Here is a 24,019-nt window from a genome sequence, read left to right as displayed (position 1 = left end):
CCGGTGGGTGGCACTTGTTAGGGAACTGCGGCCTTGTCTGTAACGTTGAAACCTCGATGTTCATTAAACCAGGTTTGAAGTTAAATAACGTTGTTCTTGCAACTTCATACAATCTTACACATAAATATTACAAATAGCACACAGTGCAAAATTTGCAAGGAAGTGTTGGAACAGGATTAAAGTAATCTGAAAGTGGAACCAGCAACAGTATGGGGGAAAGGAAACAGGCTATTCTAAACCTGTCCCAACCGATAACAATAAAGGAATTTTGTGGAACATTATTCTGAAGTAGCCGAACCTTTGCAGAAATTCACTGGGTGAGGCAAACAGCCAGGAGAGAATGTAGAGGGGGGGAAATCAATCATGGTCTTTTGCAAATATCCAGCAACCCCTGACCTCCTGCCTAGTTCTGGACCTCACAGATTTGTACTGTGATAATGTGAGAGGGTATTATACAGCAGTAGTAACACGAAAGCATGCAGACTGAACTAGGCCGATTGCATACTATTCAACTCGGCAAAGTTCAGTGGAAGCTGGGCGGCGTTGATGTGCTCAAGCACTAAACTGTGTGGCATGGGCAGTGGAAGTCTCAAGCACTAAACTGTGTGGCATGGGCAGTGGAAGTTTCGGAACCCATCACACAAAGGGGGACTATTGTTTTACATTTTCCCATACTACACTTTATAAGCAGGGGAGCAGCAGATAGTTGACGGGCAAAATCGGAGAGTGTGTATTCCCTGCTGACAAACATAAACTGATAGATTTCACATGACTTCTGCTCGTTTCAACATAAAAGTACTGTTTAGTACTGATTGACCACTTTACCCACTGGGTAGGGGCATTTCCATGCCATGATAATAAGGCTAGAATCATGGCACAGATCAAAAAAAATATTTAGATAGGGAGTCCCTCTTCAAATAAACTCTGACCAGTGAACACATTTCACAGGGCAGGTAATGAAGGTGGCTTGTGCTTTCTTAGAAGTGAAACAGTAATTTCACATCCAGAGATCTGGATTAGTGGAGAAAATGAATAGGACATTTAAGAGTAGTATAACTAAAGCCTTGAGTGAGACTGGACAGGAATGGGTTAAGCTACTCCCAGCCATTCTGATGAAGTTCTGAACAACCCAGCTAGAGGGCCAGAGTTAACACTCTGAGTTGATGACAGGGTGAGCTATGAACCTACCGTAAGATTCATTGGAGTCGATTGAACCAATATAAAGTTGCAGTTGTCTGGATTTGTTTTTGTCTCTTTGCAGGTTTCAACTATGCCTGCATCAGGCTGGAATCATGAGCATTCCAACAAGACCACATTTAATCATCAGATGGACTAATTAGAACAAGGAACAAAACCTTGGATTGGGTACAGTTGTAAATGATGGTAGAAATATAACTACCTGCACAAATAGAGGTACACCAATAATGGGATTAAGGTTGCAGTGTGAAAGGGAAAATGCACAGAAATTTTGGAAGTGTAGTAAACCATAAGACACAGGAGCAGAATTAGGCCATTTGGCTCATCGAGTCTACTGTACCATTCAATCAAGGATGATTTATTTTTCCCTCTGAACTCCTTTCGCCTGTCTTCTCCCCACAACCTTTGATGCTCTTACTAATCAAGAACCTTGATCAACCTCTGGTGTTTTGGATTGGCTCCATGCTGATCAAAAGGGAGAGATACAAATGCAGTTTATTATGCCTCGTATTCAGTCTGGAGACTCCATTACAGTAATATGTGGAGATCAATGTTGTATGATTTTGTTAAATGGATGTACAAAGTGTTCACCTTTGATCACCACTTCCAAGAGCCAGACCTTCTTTGATGAGGATATTATGGTAGGAGATGGTTATGGATGAGTAATAACAAAGATAAGAAAAGCAACTTTTGTTCCCCATTACCGTCACATTCAGCTGATGTTTAATTTTACAGGGCTGGGCATTACGGAATAATACTCTACACCTATGAAGGAATTATTCCAATATCTATTAAGGGAGCAGTTATTGGGAAAATATATAAAACATTTAGAACTCAAAGAGAATAGTGGGAGCAGGAAATGCACGAAAAGGTGCAAGAAAAGGTGTGTTATTGTGAACTTTTCCCTTTGGTTGTTCCAAAGCATAACAAGTATTTGCATATACTGTATTTCAAGAGTGTTTTATTGTCATATGTCCCGGATAGAACAATGACATTCTTACTTGCAGCAGCACCACAGAATGTGTAAACAGAGTACACTGTAAACAATATAATAAATAAGAGGGGGAAAAAAGTTCAGTGTGTATACACACACACACACACGCATACGAACACATAAAAAAACAAACAACTGTGCAATCATGACAATAATAATTTATGCAGTTCAGAGGTTATTTGAGGTTGTAGTGTTTAATGCCCTAATGGCTGTAGGGAAGAAGCTGTTCTTGAAACTGGATGTTACTGTTTTCAGGCTCCTGTACCTTCTTCCTGGTGGCAGGGGTGAAATGTGTGTGGCAGGGGTGAAATGTGTGTGGCCAGGGTGGTGTGGGTCTCTGATGATGTTGGCTCTGATTTCCCACTCTTTCCAATATTTTGGGAGTTGTGAAATAACCTCCATTCTCAGTCAAATAGCAGGAGGGCATTTCAAATGACCACACCCATCAAGATCAGAGACGTGGGATCAGCCAAGAATTCTTTTACTCATCACTACCCAATGATTCATATTGGTGAGTGCATGCTAGTTGATCGGAATTATGGAGCTATTCAGCTTCTGCAAAATAAGAACGTTTTTTACATGAATAGAATAAAAATGGAATTTTAATTTTTTTTCAGGAACAATGCAGCATCTCACTTGTGCAGCATCTTTACTATTATCAATCTCTAAAAGTTATCTTGGGAGTATGGTGTTTATTTTATTGGACGTAACCTAGAGGCTTAGACCAAGATCCTTAACGTAGGAGTTTAAATCCTCGAGGAAAGTTAGAGAATTCAAATTCAATTACTGAAGTAACTCTGGAGTTGAAAACTAATGATTAGTGGCAATTACAAAACTATTAGCTTAATGTAGAAAGTGGAGACACAAGAGACTGCAGATGCTACAGCAAAAAAAAACTGCTGGAGGAACACAGCGGGTCAAATAACAGCTCCAGTTCAGATGAAGGACTTCAACCAAAAACATTGACTGTCCATTTCCCTCCACAAATGTTGCCTAACCCGCTGAGTTCCTTCAACAATTTGTTTTTTGTTTATTGTAGAAAGTATTTGGGTCTCATAACATGGGACTGAGGAAAGAACTCTACCATCTGTATCCAATCATGAAAAGCTTCACGGTTGGCTCTTAAGGATAAAAGGTGCTGGAATAACTCACTGTCATCATCTCTGGAGAACATGGATTGGTGACGTTTCAGCTTGGGTCCCTTCTTGAGACTAATTGTGGGGGAGTGGTGGTGGCGGAGGGGGGGGGGGGGGGGGGAGGAAAGCTGGGAGAGAGGAGAGGCTGGAGAAAGTGTGGCAGGTAATAGATGGACACAGGCGAGGGTTTTTGATCAGCAGATAGTTGGAGCCTAGGCCCGATATTGAACCAGTAGGTACGAAGAGTTGCAAATTATGAAGCCACAGGAAGGAACCTAGGAGGAGGGGGTGGGAAGAAATAAGTTCAAGTCCAGGTGGGGCACAGGGGAGGGGTTGGAAGGGGCAGGGTATGGGGGACAAAGGGGAGGGGAAGGGGGGGGGGAGGCGCGCGGTGTTAGATGTTACCTCAATTTGGAGAATTCAATGTTCATACCATTGGGTTGTAAGCTATGAGGTGTTGTTGCTCCAGTTTGCATGTGGCCTTAATCTGGCTATGGAGTTAAAATGATTAGCAACCGGGAGATCCAGTAGGCCTTGGCGAACCGAGTGCAAATGTTCAGTGAAAAGGTTGCCAAGTCTACGTTTGGTCTCACCAATATACACCAAGGTCTCGCCGGTTGACTCTTAGTTGTTCTCCTGGGTGATTGAATAATAGTTGCACAGTGCCACCGAACTGTGATAAAATAGGATAAGTATGTTAATTCTTTTAGCCAGCGCATTTGGTATCAGTCTTATCACTGGATTCTGTCATAAACCACACCCAGCCTCACTGACACTGCAAAGTACTTCATACAAACATCTGGGATTTTTTGTGTACACTGGGAGAGCTGCTTACAGGCAGGTCATACTGGCAGTATTCATGGCATTAGATAGTATGCAAAGAAACCTTTGGCTGCTTAAGCCTGTGACTCCACTCTTTCAACTGATGAGTCAATACTCCTCCATAATTAAACACCACTCTGAGGAAAAATGTAAGGGTTGGCCAGACACAAAGAACTGCAGAATTCTGATAATCAAGCAACCTCGGGGAATATAGTCTTATCTTGCCTTAATGACCTGAAGTCCTTGTGGCGGCACTGGGTCGGTGTTGCAGGGGTTAGCCTGGCCTGCTGATGCTGTTGATGTCCTCCACTGCTCCATGCCTCTGCAGGCTGCGACGATCCTTGCACTCGGCCACCATGGGGCCTCCAGCGATACTTGATCCACAGACACATCAACCCGCAAATTCACAGACCTCTCGTCTCTCACAGCCTCACATGGCTCCAAGTCCGTGCGCTGGGGTTTATTTTTTGTTGCCCTTGGAACCTCCAGAATGCCTTTGAGGGCACAGAGGGTGACCCTGCAGCCCGTTCTTCAGCACCAGTAGTCTCCATCGGCACTGTCTTGAAACTTGTTTCTCTAAACCCCAAAAGACATAGACTGGCCCTGTGGTAAGCAGTGGGGAAATCCAAAATTAACATTAAAGCTTGTCCTCATCAATATACTTGTCTCAGATGCCTTTGCCTTGACAATATTGGTAGGAATAGTAACCACTGATCCCTGATGGAGGCAAAATCTCATCTTCACTCACAGCTTGTGTGCTGTTACTGCTAGGTTAGGTGGAATAGATTCTGAAGATATTGGACACAAAGCTGGGTGAATTATGGTTGTGTAAGGACAGGATCAGGGCTTGCTAAAATTAAGGTGCCAAACATGTGAATCTACAATATTAGGATTGCATGCATGTTATGCAACATCACGCTGCTGTCTCCTTGCTAGTCACTGACCACTGTTTCTCTGGCGATCATCCCAGCAAGGATTCCAGCCTGCTTCCTTCCAACTCGTTCCCAAGATCTACAACCCATAATTTCAGCTTACTCAGTCTCACAGAAATTATTCCTTCCTACTTCGGCTTTTTTCCCCCCTCTCATCTGGTCTCTAGCAACTTGCACCATCCTTTGTCACTTGGGGAGTCCTAGATTCCTGGTCCTAACTGGCTCATATCATTATGGACATCTAATGAAACATCCATGCCACCATACCATTCCAAGATGGCCCTACACTTCTTGAATCATGGCCAAACTTATCCCTCTCATTATAATGCTCCTTCACTAGGCTGAAAGACTGTACCTCCATTAACTCCACCCACTTCATCCAAACCAAGGTCTAATTATGGAAAACTACATGGTCAAATCTATGCTGATTTGTTTGTGGAATTCAGTACTTGGAAGAACCTTTGATCCAGTTCCACGCAGGCCCTCATTCCTCACCTCTTTTTCCAATATGTTGATGACTGTATAGGTTGCTGCCTCCTGCTCCCAAACAGAACTTAAAAGTTTCACCCCACTTGCTGCCAATTTCTATCCTCCTCTCACATTCGCCCAGTCCATTTCTGCCTCTTATCATCCTTTCCTTAACTTCTCCATCTCAAGAGATGTGTTAGTGACCAATATCCATTACAAGTCCAACAATTACCTTAACCATACCTTCTCCCACCCAGTTTTCAATAACAACTCCACGACACTCTCCTGCTTTCTCTAGCTATCATTGGACCATTCCACATTATTGCTCTCAAGAGATCTTCCTTTTTCAATGACTGTGATTCTCTCCACCATAGTTTTCCAGGCTCTCAACCAAGTCTGTTCATTTCCCCACACTTTTCCTCTCAACCCCATTCCTCCCCTCCCCTTACTCCCTCTACACTCACGACTGCGCCCCCACCCATCCCACCAACACCATCATCAAGTTCGCGGATGACACGACTGTGGTTGGACTCATCTCAGAAGGAGATGAGACTGCCTATAGGGATGAAATCCAAAGGCTGGCAGCATGGTGTTCAGTGAACAATCTGGTCCTGAACTCCTCCAAAACAAAGGAACTTATAATTGACTTTAGAAAAACCAGTGGAGATTACGACCCACTCTACATCAATGGGGTCTGTGTGGAAAGGGTACCAGCTTTCAGGTTCCTGGGTATGCACATCGCAGAGGATCTTACCTGGTCTACCAACACCATCACCACAGTAAAGAAGGCACAGCAGAGACTCCACTTCCTGAGGATCCTCAGGAAAACCAACCTGCAGGAGAAGCTCATGTTGTCCTTCTATCGCTGCTCCATCGAGAGTGTGCTGGCATACTGTATAACCACATGGTATGCCAGCTGCTCAGAAAAGGACAGGAAGGCCCTTCAGAGGGTCATCACGACGGCCCAGAAGATCATCGGCTGCTCACTGCCCTCCCTGGAGCACCTGTTCAGCCTACGCTGCCTCAGTAGAGCAGGCAAAATAATAAAAGATCCATCCCACCCCGGCCACCGTCTGTTTGTTCATCTGCCCTCTGGTCGACGTTTCAGGTCGATCAAATCCCGAACAAACAGACTTAAGAACAGTTTTTACCCCAGGGCCATACGAGAACTGAACACTACCTTTGCACTAGGCAACACCGTTAAAAAATCTTGTACTTAATATAATTGTATTTAATTGTATTTATGTATTTATTTGTTTTTGCATTTATTGCATATATGTTTGTACGCACCGTCAGGATTGGCTATTTTTTTTATTTCGTTGTACTCGTTGCAATGACAATAAATGAATATTATTATTATTATTATTATTATAAGGTGACCGTCCGTCACAGACCCCTTGTCCTAACCTCCACCTGACCAGCCTTCACATTTATTGGATGATCGTTCCATAATCTCTCTCACTTTCAACATGACACTGCCAACAGTTACATCTTATTCTCCCTTACTCCCAATTCCAACAGTCCAAAACAAATTTCCCTCTGTCCTGGGGAGGTCTACTCTGCCATCTCCACCAACAGTGATTTCCCTTCTCCATGCACTTTTCCATGCAAGTGAAGAAATACAATACCTGTCCCTTAACTCTCCCTTCTCAACATCTAGGGACCCGCACACTCCTTTCAGGGTGAAGCAGTGCTTTACCTGTAACTCTTCCTATATCATGCATTTCCTATACATTGTAGAAACTAAATTCACAATACCTCTGTTCAATCCTACAAACTACTAGTTGCTTGAACTCACTTCCAATTCGTATTTCCAATCCGATCACTGTGTATAGAAGTTGAGATATTATGTTGCAGTTGTACAGCACATTGTTGAGGTCGCATTTGCAATATTGTGTTCAGTTTTGGTCACCCTGCCATAGGATGTTAAGCTGGAAAGAATGCAGTGAAGACTTACGGGGATGTTGCCAGGACTCAAGGGCCAAAGCTATAGGGAGAGATTAGGCAGGCTAGGACTTTATTCTTAGGAGTGCAGGAGGCTGAAGGGTGATCTTATGGGAATAGATACGGTGGATACACAGTCTTTTATCCAGAGCAGGGAAATTGAGAACCAGAGGACCAAGTTGAGAAGGAAAAGATTTAGTAAGAATCTGAGGATAACTCTTTCACATAGAGGAAGGTGCATATATAGAATGAGCTACCAGAGGAGGTAGTTAAGGTAGGTAGTATAAAACATTTAAAAGATATTTGAACGGGTACATGAACAAGAAACATTTAGAGGGATAAGGGCCAAACGTGGTCAGGTGGGAATAACGTAAATGGGGCATTTTGGTCGGCATGGACTAGTTGGGATGAAGGGCCTGTTTCCATGCTGTACGACTCTATGACATAGTGCTTTTAGCCTCTTACACTGGAAACATACGAACATATGAAATAGTAAGATCAAACTTGATCTTCAGTATCAGCACCATTTCCCACTCCATCTCCCTCGATTCCCTTAATGCCCAGAAATTTATCAGTATATGTTTTGAAGTAACAAAACGTCTGAGCTTCCACATATGTCTGGGATGGAGAATTCCAAACATTCACTAATGAGCAAAGAAATTTCTCCTCATCTCAGAACTAACTGATCTATCTCTTATTTTAAAACTAGATCTCCACGAATCAGGTCCAAGGCTTTTCCTTCAGGGAAAACGTCCTCCTCATATCCAACATGTCATGATCTTTAGGATTTTTAGACATTTCTGTGAAACCTTTTTCCAGTTCTTGTATCTCCAGTCTCGGTCTACTCAATCTTTCCAAGTATGACAAAATAATAATTCCTGGAACATATGAAATTAATCTTCTCTGCACTTCTTAAGCATGTATGCCTTTTCTTAGATAAACTGACTAAAACGATACACAATACCCCAGGTAGTCTCAGTATGGTCCAAAATAATTCCCGTAAGCTTTCCTTACGCTTGCATTCAAATAATTTTGAAATAAATGTCAGCTTACTGTTTTGCCCTTTCAATCACTTACTGGAGGTCGGCCTTGTGTCTCTTTAAACCTCAACACCACTCAACCTCTCGTAAATACAATGGTTTTCTGTTGTGTTCAACGAAGTCCAACATCAAGAAACAGCATCTAATCACCATCGCTATCACTCCAGGCTTTTAAATCTTTATTTCAACAGCAGTATTTCTTATACTAACTATGTTATCTTGCACCCTTTATAATTTATCTATACACTGCGGACGGCTGAATTTTAAACGCGTCTCGTCTCTTTGACTGGGTAGCATGGAAACAAAAGCTTTTTCACGTGACAATAACAAACTAAACTGACGAAAATCCATCAAAATGAAAGTGAAGCTTTTTTCTCTCTTTCCGGATACTGCTTAACGTGAATATTTCCAGCATCTGCAGGTTTCATTTCGCTTTTCGGTAGATGAAGGAGTGGTGTGTGTCACATTCAGATCAGAGTTAGTATGCTGTACTAACATATCATCTGTATGTGTCAATCTGAAGGGCGCTGTGGTACGTGCGGGTTTGTTTGATTGGTCTGTGGGAGTTCGTGATGAAGTGCACTCAGGGGGACTCACCGGGTTTCAAAAGGGATAGAGACAACAATGTTGGAAAGTGGAAGTAAATAACAACAGCGACGAATAGGAATGCAACATTTGCAATAATGTAAAAGTGCATGGATTTTTTTTTAACATAGGTTTCAGAGATAGTAGCGAGTGCAGGATGGCAAATGGTGTAATTTCCCCCCAGAATCCAGGGGGAAACATGCAGTAAGGTTTCCAGGCGAAGGACCAGCGGGACTCCGCGCTCCAGCTCTGGACCCTGGGGCTCGCGGCTGCCCGCGCTCCGGACCCTGGGACTCGCGGCTGCCCGCGCTCCGGACCCTGGTCTTACTGCTGTCCGCGCTCCGGACCCTGGTCTTACGACTGCCCGCGCTCCGGACCCTGGTCTTACGACTGTCCGCGCTCCGGACCCTGGTCTTACGGCTGCCCGCGCTCCGGACCCTGGTCTTGCGGATGCCCGCGCTCCGGACCCTGGGACTTGTGGCTGCTGCGTGCTCGTTATACACGGGGCTGACCGCAATTTGATTGGTCTTTCCAAGCCCTGGTGGGGCCGGCTTACTGCACGTGTTTGGGTCCGGATTGGCGGAGTTGAGCTTCGCTCCTCGGAGATGGCGGGCGAAAGGAAATTAATTGGTTGCCTTTCTCACTGACGGGAGCTGGCCACCAGTCTCTAGCTCTGCCAAGTGCCATGGAATGAGTCTGTTTGGTGTGCGACACGTTCTGTACTTGCTGATAAAACAGCACGCTTGCAGGTAGTAGATCAGGGAGCCTTACTCATTGTAGAGGCTGGTGACTCCCATCCGGGCTGGACCCGACTGAGCGATGCAGAACTGACCCTCCAACCCGATGGGAGACAACACCGACCAGCTTTCTGCAACACGGGTAAGGCACAGAGAGTCGTTTTCATTGTGCACTTAATTTATTCTACGCGTTATACTTAAGGACATACACAATTCGTTATACTTAAGGACTTACACAATGTTTAATTTTCTGTTTCGCGTTTCAACTGTGTTTATGGCTGAAACCCGAATTGTAATTGTACATCTCCCTTCAACTGATTGTTCTTGTTTTCAAAGCCGATCATTTTGTTTGATCATGAACGAGGTTTGATTTAAGTAAGTCAACGCATCAGTATCGGAATGGAATGAATTATCTGTGCCCCTCTTATCTACACCCCACCTCTCCAGAAACGGTCAAATATCTTGCGATGTAACTAACGGAGAGTGTAAACTGGTATCGGTGCACGTTTTAGTGCTTTTCTGTCATTTTGTCATTGCCACAAAGCCGTTGCACAGCCCTTCGTAGTTTACGTTTATCCTCCTCGAATCCCCAGGCCCACATTTGAAATCATAGTTAGTTTATTGTCATGTGTACCGAGGTACAATGAAAAGCTTTTTGTTACGTGTTAACCAGTTAGCGGAAAGACTACATGATTGCAATAGAGTCGACCACAGTGAATAATAAAGAACACACAAAAATCAAACGTCTGTACTAAGTAATTAGAACAGTCTTCCTTTGCTTAGACACAACGTGTTGGACTAACTCAGCGGGTCAGGCAGCATCTCTGGAGAAAAAAGGATAGGTGATGTTTTGGGTCGGGACCCATATTCCTTTACAGACGAACTTGCCCTTTTGTCAGTTTCAATACAAACCCCTGCTATTTAGTTCTTGCATCTGATTTCTTCTGAGAATGACATAAATTACAAAGGCCAATAGCTAGGTCAACCAAAGATAAGAAAATTATGTTAAAATCACACCCTAATTATATATTTTTTATAAGGTCAATGAAGAAAAACGTTTATGTTCCAAACATCTGCTGACTATAGATTTTGAGTGAACAAACATTCACAGGGAATTGAAATTGAACGTGTGATGTGACATAAATAGGTGGATTTGCTGGACTGTTGTTTCCACTCAACGGTTGAATCTGTACTGTGAGCCATGTATGGCAAAATGGTAACTGAAAAATTGTGTCAAATTCTCAATTCCCTTAAATCATTCTCGTTAGGCAAGTTGTTTATAATTCTCATTGATGCTGATCTGTTACTGAAACATATTGGCTAATCCTTGCTCAGAAGTTTGTTGATTATTTTGATTTGAATGGAAGTGTGGCTACAAAATAAGTCAGAATTCTTTCAGTGTAAATAACTCTATTACTTAAACAATTAGTGAAGATGTCAGTGATTTCATTAATGTCCTTTTGTTCATCTGATTGTAAGTTAGTAGAAATGTGTCGCTAGAAAAACAGTATCACTTGCATATTCACACCTCTCACCTTAATAGTGACCACTCCCTAATCTAATATTTCTTAAAGAAGTGAAATATTGATCCATATCAATTGCAGCCTTATGTCAAATCTACATTTTTGTGGAAGGAATTGTACCAAGCAGGCTGCATGACATGATCGAAGATCCTTGGAAGACATCTTTTCTCTCTTTTTAATTATTTTAACATACTTTTTTCATGAACTTTGCATAAGAAACAGCTCTCTAGTGTCACACACAAGTGATGTTCTTCATTCCTGAATCTCAATTATTGAAATCAGATTCTTCCATCTTTATACTCAATGGGTGAAGAATTTAGCCTAACTGAACGCTACCAATGATTTAATTGCCGTTTGTGTGCAAAGCTGAATCTACCCTTAATGATCCTTTGCTGTTCATGAGATTTTCTAGCATTGGATGCATGGATGGTTTTCAGGTGAGTGTACTCTTGACGATTACCATTCCTTCATTTCGGCATTTGTGATTAATTGTATTATTCCCCAACTGCTGTTATGAAGATCAATAACAGGGCAAGAAATAAACCTGGGAAATCATTATGACAGCTCACTGGATAAACTAATTGGACCATTTGGGAGAGTGCCGTTTGTTTAAAAAATGCTAAATTGGTAACCAGACGATGTCCGCACTGCAGCGTTCTTCAATGGTATTGGAATGACTGAGTATCGGGTAAAAATTATCAGTGTTTACATTTGTCTCATTTTCCTCTGTAATTGTTACTTTAATGACAAGAACCTTTGACTATTGCAATAAGGAAGGGTGCCCTATAAAATTCTTGTAATGAGACAAGACTCATGAAAGGAAATTTGTTATCACTTTGACATTGGAAAAATACAAGTTAATCAGCAACATTGTGGATTTGCTAAAGGTTGTTGACATGAACTTTTGATGGCAATAAGTCTGTGCAAGTTATATGGATTTCCAAAACCCACTTAATAATGATCCTGTGAATAATCATACGAAAGTAAAAGTGCAAGGGATTCAGGACAAAGATCGGTACTTGTTATGGATGTAGGTGGTGAACAGTAGGGTACAGAATGTTCTCAGCTATCTGTATTGGACCCTTTGGACAAATATAGAACATGCTTGTGTAGTAAGTCAAAGGATGACACCACATATGACACAGTGAATTACCTAGCTAGGAGTGTCAAGTTTCATAAATGACTGAGCAAAACTGCGGCTAATGGATTTCATTGCCGAGTACATGTGATATCACCCTATTGCATTTTGGAAAGAAAATATTTTAAAAAATGTTCTGGGGAGAGAATAAGGAATGAAAGGGATTGAAAAAGGGAATGAAAAAAACAATACTTTGGTACAAACCAATTTAAACAATTATTCCAACCCCTTTGGAATATACACGGATCAGCCAAAACATTATGACCACCTGCCTAATATGCCGTTGGTCCTCCGTGTGCCGCTAAAAACAGCGCCAACCCGCTGAGGCATGGACTCTACGACCCCTGAAGGTGTCCTGCGGTATCTGGCACCAAAACATTGGCAGCAGATCCTTCAAGTGCTGTAAGTTGCGAGGTGGAGCCACTGTGGATTGGGCTTGTTGATCCAGCACATCCCACAGATGCTCAATCGGGTTGAGATGTGGAGAATTTGGAGGCCAGGGCAACACTGTGAACACTTCATCATGTTCCTCAAACCATTCCCGAACAATGTGTGCAGTGTGGCAGGGCGCATTATCCTGCTGAAAGAGGCCACTGCCATCAGGGAATACCATTGCCATGAACGGGTGTATCTGGTCTGCAACAATATTTAGGGAGGTGACACGTGTCAAATTGATGTCCACATGAATGGCCGGACCCAGGGTTTCCCAGCAGAACATTGCCCAGAGCATCACACTCCTCCACCGGCTTGTCGTCTTCCCACAGTAGGTTCGGACCAGGTGGGATAGCCTTCGTTGCCCTCGCGCAATGATGAGCCTTGGGCGCCCAACATCCTTTCACTGGTTTGTGGTTTGTCCCTCCTCGGACCACTGTCGGTAGGTACTCACCACTGCTGACCAGGAGCACTCCACAAGCCTTGCTGTTTCAGAGATGCTCTGACCCAGTCGTCTGGCCATAATAATTTGGCCCTTGTCAAAGTCGCTCAGGTCTTTAGTCCTGCCCATTTCTCCTGCATCCAACACATCAACTTCAAGAACTGACAGTTCACTTGCTGCCTAATATATCCCACCCTTTCCCAGCCACAGAAGGCAGTGGAGGCCAATCCACTGGATGAATTTAAAAGAGAGTTAGATAGAGCTCTAGGGGCTAATGGAATCAAGGGATATGGGGAGAAGGCAGGCACAGGTTACTGATTGTGGATGATTAGCCATGATCACAATGAATGGCGGTGCTGGCTCGAAGGGCCAAATGGCCTCCTCTTGCACCTATTTTCTATGTTTGACAGGTGCCATTCTAACATACCAATGTTATTCACTTCACCTGTCAGTGGTCATAATGTTTTGGCTGATTAGTGTATGTTGTGAGGCTTCACCTCTAGAGAGCATTGGTCAAATCATTGAAGTATTGGGTTCAGGTAGAGGCATACTACCTTGGAGAAGATATTCCAGCTCTGTATCAATAAAAGAGCAGATTCACCAGAATGACCCCAGGGTTGTAAATGGTTCTGTTCTGTTCAACCTAATCTCATAAAAACTTTTTGCATTAAAGTTTCTGCAGACTTATAAATATGATGAGGGCGTTGACGCTATCTATAGAGAATAGTTCAACTAGATAAAGTGGAGACACTTAAAGATAGACACAAAATGATGGAGTAACTCAGCAGGGCAGACAGCATCTCTGGATAGGAATGGGTGACGTTTCGGGTCAAGACCCTTCTTCAGACTGCTCTCTGAAGAGTCCCGTCCCAAAAGGTCACCCATTCCTTCTATCCAGAGATGCTGCCTAAGTTACTCCAACATTTTGTATCTATCTCTGGTGTAAATCAGCATCTGCAGTACCTACCTACACTTAAAAATGGATTTGATCTAGTTCGAAATGGCAAAGGATGGAACATTATTGTGGAAATCTAGCAGCTTCTTCTGCCTAAATGGTATGGATTCGGGTTTAGTGGAAAGTGTGAGTGACCAAGTTTAATGACCCATTAATGCTATTGAGGCATAAAAAAACCATGAGTGGACTGATTGCCGAACAGAGTGGAGGGGCTGAAGAGCTTCCAGTTGTGTTCCTGCAGAATGCCATTCAGATCAAGTCTGAAGAAGGGTCTCGACCCGAAACGTCGCCCATTTCTTCTCTCCCGAGATGCTGCCTGACCTGCTGAGTTACTCCAGCATTTTGTGAATAAATACCTTCGAAGTGTATACAAGTGTTCATCTGCATGCTACCTGCACAACGTCACCTCAATCCAGCATCACATCTGTAATCCCTAAGCTTCTAAATTTCCCTTAACAACTGGATGCTTGACTTCATCAGCAGATCTTAATCAGTGCTGATCAGTGCACTACCAGTATTTGTTTTCTAATTATGGTTTGCACTAATGACTTGTTTTTGCAGCCTTTTTCCTTTCAATGTCTTGTATAATTTGTCTTGGGTGTTGTCCGAGTTTATGTGCCTGTGATGCTGCTGCTTGCAAGAATTTCATTGTACCCGTACCTCACCGTTCTTGTGCACATGACATTAAAAGTAACTTGATTTAGCAGTTATATTTTCTCCTGAAAACTCCACGATGTCATAATTGGTGAATGTAGCCTAATTTCTGGAGAATATGGAAGATTAATTTCCTTCAACTTCTTGAATTTTAAGCTTCAGTTTTTTTAAAGTTATCACAATTTTGTCATGAATCAGAAACTTGTGCTCCCGAACAACACACTTCTTAAAGTACAAGAGATTGTGAGGGCTATTTGCCAAGAGTAGAAAGTTCTAAGGAATGCTCTATCCAACTGCTTTGGTAGTTGGCTTTTTCTGCTTTGGCCAAATGTACCATTTCAAGACCCAAACTTCTGGCAAAGTCAAAGAAAATCTCATTCCCCTCTTGTCAGGTTGCAAAGGGAGAAACCTTGGGATGACATGGGAAGTATTTGCCCCGCTCAAGATTTCTCATGCTGTGAACTCTTTCTCTAGTGTGGAGTCTTGTTCCTCAAAGCTTTCTTTGGAGATTTTTTAAAAGGGAGAACTTTTTAAAACATTGATTTAAAAAAAATATTGTACTTCTGCGAGGGACATTTGTCAATGCTACCTGAGAGACATTAAACTAGATTGGCAGGGAGTGAATTCCAATGTGGAAAGAAGGCAGATGAGAGTTTGAGGACAAATGCAAGTGAATACCTACACAAGTATAAGATGTGTAGGATTACATGTAAGAGAGAGCAAAAAGAGGACATGAAATTAAGCTGGCAGGCAAGGTAAAGGAAAATCCTAAGAGATTCTACAGGTATATTAAGAGTAAAAGGATGGCCAGGGAAAGAAAATGTCTCCTTAAAGATCAGCATCTTTGTGAAGAATCACATGAGATGGGAGAGATATCAATTTAATACATCTCGTCTTTTTTCTGAGGAGGGGGTCATGTAAGCCAAGGAATTGAAGGATAGGAGCTGTGATGCCCTAGATCATGTACAAATTGCCAAACTGGTATTGAACGTTTTAAATTCCTTGTATGTTTACATACTTGGCTAATAACAATTACAATTTCAATTAAACTGCATTAAGGTGGCTAAATCCCCAGGGCCTGACCAAGCACCTTCTCGGACCTTGTGAGAAGCTAAAGACGTAATTGTGAAGGCCCATGCAGAGATATGCACCATATTTAGCCAGAGTTGAAGTTCCAGAGGACTGGATGGTAAAGCTGTAAGAATAAGACAAGGAACTACAGTCTGGTGAGCCTGATGTCAGTTGTGGGGAAAATTGGTGGGGGGATTCTTCGAGATCAGCATTGGGATAGGCGCAGACTGATTAGTGATAGTCGCAAACAGGATTGATGAGGGTAGGGCAGTGGACATTATCCAAATGGGCTGTAGCAAGGTTGTTGACAAGATCCCACATGGTCAGCTAGTCTGGGAGATTAGATTGCATGGAATCCAATGTGAGCTACCTAGTGACCTTGGAAGGAGTCAAAGGATAGTTGCGGAAGATTATGGTTCTGATTACAGGCCTGTGATCAGTGCAGTGCCAGAGGGTTTGGTGCTGGATCCCCTGCTGTTTGTTATGCACATTGATGATTGTACGTAGTTAATGTTGTTTGTAAAAATGCAAATGATGCCAAAAATGGTGTTAAGCAGGCTATAAGCTTTATCTAAGTTTACAACAAGATCCTCTAGATCATTTGGGAAGGCGGGCCAGGAATGGCGAATGGAATTTAACCCAGACAAGTGTGAGATGTTGCACATTGGTGTGTCACACCAGGGCAGGGCTTGAACAGTAAATGATAGAGCCCTGTAGAGTGTTGAGGAACAGAGAGATCTGAGAATACAGGTACATGGTTCCCTGAAAATGGTGAGTAAAATGGACAGTGTATCAATGAAAGCATTTGGCACGCTTGTCTTTATTAGGATGGGTATTGAGTACAAAAGTTGGGTCATCATGATACAGCCCTACAATTTGGTGGTGGAACCATGTTTGGAGTACTTATGTATTTATGGTAATCCAGCTATAGGAAGGATGTCCTTAAGTTGAAAAAAAATGCAAAAGAGATTCACCAGTAGTTAGCTGGGCTTATGGCTTGAGTTATAGAGGAGATAATAGAATAGGTTGGGACTTTGTTCTTTGGAGCATGGGAGGCTTATTGATCTTATTGTGATGAACAATCATATATGTGACCTTCTGATGAACAATCATATATTATTGCAATGTGCAAGATCTTGAGGGCACATAGAGAAATTGAATGCAGGATTCTAAAACTAGAGAGCATAGACTGAAAGGGAGAGATTTAAGAGGGATCTTGGACAACTGCTTCACTTAGAGGGTAGCCCATATATTGAATGAGCTACCAGTGCAAGCTAAGGAAAGGAATATCATTAAAACTTTTTAAAAGACATTTGGACAGATGTATGGATGGAGAGGGTTATGGGCCAAATGCAGGCAAATGGGTGTAGCCCGGTAAGCCAACTTGTTCGGCATGGGCAAGGTGGGCTGAATGACGTGTTTTAGGCTGTTCAGCTTTATGACTCTAAATTAATGATAAATGTTGCGCAGTGCTTCAAAAGGTGGTACCAACCTTGTGGAATTTTGAGTTACTGGCCATAACCTATTGTAGAGTTTTGAACTTTTCATCGAGTGTTTCTGGATAACCCCAGGAAAGGTCTTCCAAAGTTTGCACCCTTGATTGAGGTCCACTAGGTCCTGGAAGGAGAGCTTCTTGCAGGGCTTTTAATTGCTGGATTTGGTCTCCATTTAAGCAAGGATTCTGACCCTACCCTTTCCTCTTTAAATTTCCACTGAATATCGCTTTGACATTGTTATTTTTGTTGCTCTCCGACTTTAATTTTGGGGTTATGACGACTGTTGTTTCCAAATGCACGCCCAAACTGTTAGCAATTACAAAGAAGTATTGAAATCCATTGTCTAAAAACAGTAGCATGTCTGCTCCAGCGGTACCTACAACACAATCGTCAATCCCTCGTAATTTCTGACACTCCTGGTGTTTATTTAGCAATGTCTTTCCGAATCGGACCGTGCGTTTTCGCACGTAGGCATGGTTTGACTTGAACTAGCAAGTGATACGAGCGTTTCTCGATGTTCCTTGTTCCATGGGAGGCAAGTGCCGGTAATCACGTACTTACAGTGGGGCGGGATCCTAGCCGCACTGTGATGCAGACTGAAACTGTTGAACCGCTAAGGACAAGTTGGACGCCGCCGCTTACATGGCCCGCTATCGAAGTGAAGCGTTTTCACAGCTCCACAAACTATCGACAGTTGTTTTGGACAGGAAACGAACTCTTGTTTAAAAAAAATGTAAATGGATTTTAACAAGGTGTTAAATGGGTGAGAAAATTTAAAGCTACTTTTTGTCAAAAATCAAATGCAAACATAGCCTCTCGGAAGCCTATATTTATTAGGAAACCCGCAAAATATTGATCCGTACATCAAAAAAGTAGAATCATTGGTTGACACAAAATGCTGGAATAACTCAGCTGGGGCGGCACGGTAGCGCAGCGGTAGAGTTGTTGCTTTACAGCGAATGCAGCGCCGGAGACTCAGGTTCGATCCTGACTACGGGTGCTGCACTGTAAGGAATTTGTACGTTCTCCCCGTGACCTGCGTGGGTTTTCTCCGAGATCTTCGGTTTCCTCCCACACTCCAAAGACGTACAGGTATGTAGGTTAATTGGCTGGGTAAATGTAAAAATTGTCCCTAGTGGGTGTAGGATAGTGTTAATGTACGGCGATCACTGGGCGGCACGGACTTGGAGGGCCGAAAAGGCCTGTTTCCGGCTGTATATATATGATGATGATGATGATGACAGGCTGCATGACCCGCTGAGTTACTCCAGCATTTTGTGTCTACCTTCGATTTAAACCAGCATCTGCAGTTCTTTCCTACACAAGTAGAATCCTTGAATTGTTGCAAATGCGCAGTAAATCAAATAGCCTTCCCTTCTCTAACTTCTCCCTGCGAAGATCCTCAGAAATTGTCCACTCTGATAATTACATGTCTTCAGCTATTCGAAGCCAAATAAATAGATCGAACAATGTTTTATGGGGAGGAGCTCATAAAACCAACATGAAAGCTTGGGTATAAATGTATTCTTAATCTTAATACTTTCAGTAGATGGGAACAAATCATTCCATCTTGATACAAATAACACCTGCCTGCTAAATATGCACCCATTCATATATTTTCTGTCACTAATAATTTAAATGATTGGGGGCTTAAAAGTAAAATTCAAACACTTAATTAAAATGTCTTTGTTTATCTTAACTACTATTGAAATAACTGTCTCTTATTTATTGAACTTGAATAAATATTATTATGGTTGATGATATTTTATATAACCCTTTCAATGTCAAGAGGCCCCAGCCCCTCCCACCAGCCAAAGCACGAACAAATCTCGACAAAATCAAGTGCAATTCTCTTTGTAGAGCTATCAATTACCAGGAACACCACAAAGCAAGCCTGTCAAGATGTTAAAATAATATTATGTTGGAAGCACCCATAAATTGCTCCTTGCACTTTAAAATAGAGCCAAGAATTCTGCTTCATGGCCATAACTGGCAATGAAACAGAATTTAACAAACCCTAATAAGTCAACATTTTGGATATTGTACGTTTCCCACTCCTATTGTGCAATTATTGAGAAAAAGATTCAACACAATGGCCGCATCAGTCATCCAGTTCTAGTGCTACATCATAACTTTGTGTCCAGACAAAATATTTATGAAGGTACACCCTGAAACAGCTTGCCACAAGAATGAAAATCCATGCAGTGTTTCAATAGATAATGGACAAGAATTATCTGAATACATAATAGTAGCCTTAACACTGTCCTCAGGGATACTTAATCGCCATCAATATGGTACTGACTGTTGAATTCTGGATGAAAGGAAAACAGTCTACCATCTGAACTGAGTAGGGACTTGGCATAATCACAAAAAGAAACTGAGGAAATAGAATAAACAAAATTCTGGAGCCAAAACCATCTATAATGGTTATAGATGGAGCAATGTTAGATGTGGGTTTCAAGGAATGGGGAAAAAGAAGGTGGTGATCAGATATGCCAGGATTAAATGGAACATTGGACCAACTTCATGTGTACAAAACCTGCTGCTACACCTTCGAAACATAGCATGAAAACATGCTTTAATATCCATCAAAATATTTGTATTGGGCACGAGGATGGAATAAACCATATCAGTTTTGAAATGTTGCTCTGCCTACTTGTTTTACATACACATATGATTTAAAGTCCTATATCAACATTATCTGAAAAATGTTGGAAAGCAAATAAAACTGTGGATGTTAGAATTAGAAATAAAAACAGGTATGCTGGAAGGACTTGGCCAGTTAAGCAGCATCCGATGGAAAAAGAAAACAGCCAACATTATGTGGTGTTAAATGAATATAGTTTGGGTTGAGAGTCACACATGATCTGCATTTCTTTAAGAAAACCATTGGTGGGTATATTATAGATGTGGAAGGCAATTGGTATAATGCTTTATTTAAGAAAAAATGTTTGATGGGTCTTTGAATGGTTGCCCATTTCTTTTAGTTTCATATTTCCTGACATTTCATTTCTGATTTGCTTTGATTTTGGGTGATTCAACACAAATATTGCAAAAACTAAAATAATGGGAAGTGCAAACACAGAAGGTTTCCTGAGGGCATGTAGAAAGTAGGAACTGCAGATGCTGGTTTACAAAAAAGACACAAAGTGCTGGTGTAACTTGGTGAGTCAGGCAGCATCTCCGAAGAACATAGATAGACGACGTTTCAGGTTGGGACGCTTCTGTCTGAAAAAGGATCCCGACCCGAAAAGTAACCTATCCATGTTCCCCAGAGATGCTGCCTGACCTGACATGCAGGTTTGTAGGTTAATTGGCTTCTGTAAATTGTATAGCATAGAACTAGTGTTTGGATAATTGTTGGTCCACGTGGACTCAGTGGGCCGAAGGGCCTGTTCTCGCATTGTATCTCTAAACTAAGCTGTTTTTTTCTCAGTGGGTCATGAGGTTTTGGAACGCTTATTTGAAAGAAAGGGTGAATTAGAGTTTTTTTAATACAGATACAGGTAGATTCCTGATCAACGGAGTGACAATGGGTGAAGTTGAAAGGTTACTGATAGCAGGCAGGAAAGCAATTGATATTACACTCAGATCAGCCATAATATTAAACAGTGGAGCTGGCTTGAGGGGCCAAGTGGTATAGTCCTAATTTGTATGTTCTACATTTGTTTTGTTCATGCAATAAGTATGTTGGGGGAAAAATACCTTTTTCAATTTATGAGTATAGTCTTTAATGCACTAGTTACATTATTAAAGTGAAGGAAACCCTTTGTATATTATCTTAAAAAGGTATACTCAAAGTTATGTGTAGGAAAGAACTGCAGATGCTGGTTTAAATCGAAGGTGGACACAAAATGCTGGAGTAACTCAGCGGGACAGGCTGCATCTCTGGAGCGAAGGAATGGGTGACGTTTCAGGTCAAGATCCTTCTCCAGAGATGCTGCCTGTCCTGCTGAGTTACTCCAGCATTTTGTGTCTATACTCAAAGTTATACTGAGTGCAGTACGTCAACAGGAGTTATTCTAGAAATAATGGGTTGGGGGGAGTGTATTCTGAAATATAACATAAGCCACCAGGTTCATGAACAGCCACTTTCCTACAACCATAGGTTTTTTGAACTGACCTGCACAACCCTAATCCTACTTCAGTACAAAACGCTACAGCCCACCTCTTACACTACCATGGATGTTTTCTAATTTTTTTTGCACTATTGTCTTTTTTTGGTCTAGTCTTTTTCACTAACCATAACCTCACCGTTTTTGTGCGTAGGACAATAAATACTTGACATGACATGATTACAATGAAGTGGCTTTTTCCTAATACGGTAGTCTTTTGTAAGGTGCTTCTCGTTAGAGGGTATGACTTGTAAGTGCATTTATTGCTCAGTTTGATACTCTGCCAGGGAATGTAAATTTAATCCCTGCTCTGCATTTTGATGGTCTGAATATATGACAGTTAAATTTAGTACTCTTGGGATTTGGGACAGTGGGTAAGGTAGGAAATTGACTGGACAAGTGGTGCTTTTGATTTGCAAATGCCACTGGAAAGTGAATATATTTGTGCATTTCCTCAAGGTGTAGTTGTCCTTGGTTTGATTTTCACCATCCTATCTACATTGCAGGCTCTCACTTTTGGAAGTGGTGGACAGAGGAAGGAGTTTGAGACTGAACAGTGCTGTTGTACTCTTGCAGAAACTTGTTGGATAGCTTAAGTATAGAAACAGGAATAGTAGGCTAAGATAAGCCACTTGTTTGTGTACGAAATGGCTACTCTCAGATTTTGTGTTCCATAACAGTCACAAAACTCACAGCCACCATTACCATTTGTAATACTTGTGGCATATTCAGTAAGTATAACATTTTAATAGATCATTTATTGCAGTTCTAGAGTGAATGCTGTCTCTCAAAATGGATGGAATCATATGATTATATTTGACATAGCAAGGTTTGGTTACCAGAATCCAAAATGGTTGTCTTTTTTTTCTCAGTGTGCCAACATTCATGCACTCGCAACTCTTTTCAGTTTGCTCCTGCCGGTTTGAAAGTGGAGACAACAAAAATCAATTGAATGTGGAAAGAGATTTTTGTTGTTGTTTTGATTACCAGATATGGAAGGCTGGGGTGAGGATGGCTGGCAAATGTTGAGAGTAAACTTGCAGAGAATGCTCAGCTAAGTAATAACGTACGGCAACATTTACTTGGGGACAAGAATAACAATGTTAACATGTCAACAACATGATGGTAGTAAACTGAAAATATTGAATGTTGTAAATTAGATCTGAGACCTTGAAGTACGTTAAATAATCTTGGGTGTGACACGTGAGTCTGTTATTGGAAAAAATAAAATTGCGTTTGGTCAGATTGCCAGTTACCTACCACCAGCGGGATTCTGTTACCCTGTCTTTGCCGATGTCATCATCTAATTGATTGAAATGAATGGCTGTGATTTAATAAGTAATTCCATCATAGTTGTATTGTCAAGTACCCATCCAGTTTAGTACCCATTTAGTACTAATCCCATTTATCAGCACTTCTTCTGTGCTTTGGCCCTTCAAATGCTCATCTAGATGGTATTCAAACTGTTGAGTGTCCCGGCTTCCAACATATAGAGGTAGTACGTCCAGATTCCAATTTCCCTTTGGCAAAAAGAATTCTTGCTCAGATCCCCTCTAAATTAACTCTTCCTTACCTTACACCTATTCCCTTTAATTTCAAACATGACTGCTGATGGGAAAAGTTTCATATGATCTACCCTATCCATGCCTCTTATAATTTTGTATACCTATATCATGTTCTCCCTCAGCCTGGTCTACTTGAAGAAAAACAAATGTCGTCTGTCCAATCTCTCCTGCCTAACAAGTACCATTCCAGGAAGCAACCTGCTGAATCTCCTCTGCCCTCTGAAGTTCAATTACAGCTTTTCTGTCCTATGGTAAACAGAACTGTCCACAGTACTCCAGGCTATGGCTTATCCAATGTTTTCTAAAGTTGTACTCGCTATGTTTGTATTTGCTTTGGCTAATAAAAGCAAGTAATCTGTACATGTTCTTCACTATCTTATCGACATATGCTGCCCTCTGCAAGGACATGTACATCGAGGCCCCTCTATTCCCCAATATATGCAACCCCTGCATTAGTCGTTTAAGTAACAGAAATATGTTAATATTAAAGAATTCGCAAGCCAATACCCAAAAATTTGAGATATGGAAGAAAATTCACTCGGAATGTATGGGGGGGACGGGGGACGGGACAAAAAGAGAATAATTACATAATTTTTTCAACATGTGTTTTTGATGTATGTCCAAAATGACACTGCTTCGCGTGATAATTGCAATATGGACTCTTTTCTCAGAATGCATCACCATCCAGCCTCTAACCCGCTGCATGATGCGGGGGTTCATCTGCACTCTGCAAATCCTTGCAATTCTTTTTCTATTTCATTACTTTATTAGTC

The 24,019-nt window shown here is 41.8% G+C and overlaps 1 long non-coding RNA gene across 1 annotated transcript in view; it reads left to right on the top strand.

Annotated features, from left to right (window-relative positions):
- Window positions 1-9,815: 9,815 nt before the first annotated feature.
- Window positions 9,816-24,019, top strand: part of LOC144597415 (uncharacterized) — a 63,242-nt gene continuing 49,038 nt past the window's right edge. Inside the window, exon 1 of the long non-coding RNA XR_013547748.1 lies at window positions 9,816-9,997. This is a non-coding gene — a long non-coding RNA (uncharacterized LOC144597415). The remainder of the gene's footprint in view (window positions 9,998-24,019) is intronic.

The sequence above is a fragment of the Rhinoraja longicauda genome, chromosome 10 (genome assembly GCF_053455715.1).
Source record: "Rhinoraja longicauda isolate Sanriku21f chromosome 10, sRhiLon1.1, whole genome shotgun sequence".
Lineage (NCBI taxonomy): Eukaryota > Metazoa > Chordata > Chondrichthyes > Rajiformes > Arhynchobatidae > Rhinoraja > Rhinoraja longicauda.
The sequence above is the reverse complement of the archived record's forward strand: the minus strand, read 5'-3'. Positions and strand labels throughout refer to the sequence as shown.